This window comes from Mastomys coucha, unplaced genomic scaffold (genome assembly GCF_008632895.1).
Source record: "Mastomys coucha isolate ucsf_1 unplaced genomic scaffold, UCSF_Mcou_1 pScaffold23, whole genome shotgun sequence".
Lineage (NCBI taxonomy): Eukaryota > Metazoa > Chordata > Mammalia > Rodentia > Muridae > Mastomys > Mastomys coucha.
In genome coordinates, this window is record NW_022196906.1 from 38,959,089 (window position 1) to 38,961,947 (window position 2,859).

The window sequence follows — 2,859 nt, forward strand, 5'->3', positions numbered from 1 at the left end:
AAAAAAAAAAAAAAAAGAAAGAAAACCTCTCAGGAATCATAAGAGATAGTCTGGCTGTACTAAACAAACAAACAAACAAACAAAACCACCAAAAAACCAAACCAAACCAAACCAAAAAACCCAAATCTACAAAAACACAGGCCCCGAGATGAGACAAATGACTGGTTCTTGTTTTCATTTTCGGGCTTCTCCTAGAACTAGTTCTGCTGTCAGTCATCACAAGGCCTTTGCCCTTCTGTTTCTGCTAATTACTTATAACCTTGCATCATTAATGCCCTAGCTAGATATGTAAATTGACATCTGGGTGCCATTAAACTGATGATTATTAGATCTTAATATGAGCCAGTCCCCACTACAGAGTCAAGGATTTGACTCAGGATACACAACTCAAGAAGGAAATATGATGGCTGACATTATGTTTAGGTTTAAATTACTGTGCTTAAGAGATCTAACTGTTAAACGAAATATCTCTAACCTGTAAACCCCGCTTGCCCAAGGACGACAACTGCCTGGAATGCTGGGACTGTTGTTCATGGAAGATAACAAGCCATGTGTTTTTTTTTTTTTTTTTTTTTTTTTTTTTACTTCTGTAAACAAGCTTGGTTGCCCCAACTGCACAGGATGTTCATGGTCACCCATTGTCAGGAGGTACACAGGCAGAAAGTATGTCAGGGTGTAGACTTGGCCGTGACTAGATGAAGGTGGGAAGTAGGTAGCCTTATAGGCTTTGCCTTTATAAGCTCCTGACTTATAAAGTGCCGTAGCTCTGGGGATAGTGGGCCAGTATCCATAGACATGCTTCAAATTTGGCTCAAAAATTGTGGTAGTGGTCTTCTTCCCGCCTGGTGGGGTTAGCACTCAGAGGACAATTTATGCAAGTTGGTTGTCTTCTACCATGTAGGTTCTGGGAATGAAACTCAGATCTTCAGGCTTGGTGGCAAGCTCTGTCACCTGCTGAGCCATCTTGCTGGCTCCAGAATAAACTAACTGATATTGTATTTGGAGTAAGAGCTGTGTTTTTGCATGACACCCACTTTCTTGACACAGCATCTGCCTTCATCCTGTCTTATCCTGACTCCACCCCATATAGAAAACAGACTCTAGATTTCAGCTCCATCTTCAACTGCTCCATTTTTCCAGAGACATATGGTAGGTGGAAGAACATTGCCATGGTCACAGTCCTAGTGGGGAGGTGTCAGAGTGCTGGAGTTAGAAGCAGAGCATAGTAGCTCACACTTTTAATCCTGGCACTCGGAAAGCAGAGGCACAGGCAGGAGGATCCCTGTGAGTTTGAGGATAGTCTACATAGTGAGTTTCTAGTCTACATAATGAGTTCTAGGACAGCCAGAGCTACATTGTGAGACTTGTCTCAAAAAAAAAAAAAAAAAAAAAAAAAAAAAAAAAAAAAGTGCCCCGGAATTAGACAGCTCTAGCTGCTAATTCTAGCCCTGCATTTCACTACGACATAGATGAATGATGCTACCTCTCTGAGCCCACTATAGATGGAAGATGACAACATCCATTTGTGGAGTCTCTATAAGGATTAAACGAGACAGCGCATATAGGGCTAATAACAACTTCTGGAGCATAGTAAATGCTTAGTAAACACCAAATGTTAATGCTTTTTATCATGCTGAGCTATGAATGTCCTTGACTGGACACAATCAAATACATGCAGGACAAAATCTGCCACCTCTGGATCAGCATGCTTATTAGTGGTTGGTGAAAGGCCAAATCACCAAGACTGATTTTAACATAAGTGTCGATGCCTAGAGGTGACACTTTAGCGGAGACCAACTAACAGGATCTGTAGTTACAAATCCAAGGCTGAGTATGGACAGTGTGTGGACCACTGCTCCTCACAGAAGTCAAAGCCACATGACAAATAGCCCTGAAGTGAGCAGGGATGTGTCTGAGGGCAGAAAGGTGGAAAAGAGAGTCTGTTGGCTTGAGCTGGCCTAGGATAGCTTGCTTGGGCTCTGGATTCCTCTCTCCTGCAAGCAGAGTGCATGGGAGACCAAGAACCATATTCTCTCATTGCTAGCCTCCAGTGTCTGGTCCCAGGCTGCCACTACACCCTTCTCATCCTCACTCCCAGCACAGCCCACATCCTGTTGTATAACCACCACGGCCTGGGGCTTCAGGTTGCTGCCTCCAGGGCGGGAGGGAACAGCACAGCAGAGGCTTTTCTCCAGTTCCCTAGCTCTGCTCAGAAGCATTTCCTGGCAGCTGATGGAAACCAGCAGCTCAACCCCAACTCCCTCCTCACCTTCCCATCTCCTCTTGTATTTCCACCTGCCTTTCAGGCGCCCTGTGTGTCTTAATCATTTTATGGACTAACCACTCCATCAGAGACCCATCCACCACTCTCTGCACCTTTGATGATGTGATGCACGTGGAAGGCTTGCTAGTGCCTACCCTCCTCTAACAGGCAAGCACTACATTGATTTCCTGGGCAGGGTCTGAACTGCCCTAGGACACAGGCTTCTCTGAAGGATCTTCCAGAAGAAAAGAGACATAACTTTTCCAGCCAATACATTTTATTGCTTTTTGCATTAGCAGCAGGGAGCCTGGTATATTCGTGGAGCTATAGACCAAGGACCTAAGGTGAAATCTGGAGTGGCGCCTGTGGCAGGGGCTGGGCCAGGATCTATGAATGGGGCAGGACCTATGCCAATGATCATCGAATCCATCCCCAGAGAAGAGTGTAAAAATACAGAGTTAGAAAAACAAAAAGCGAGCCGGGCTGTGGTGGTGCACGCCTTTAACCCCAGCACCTGGGAGGCAGAGACAGGCAGATTTCTGAGTTCGAGGCCAGCCTGGTCTAGAGAGTGAGTTCCAGGACAGCCAGGGCTACAC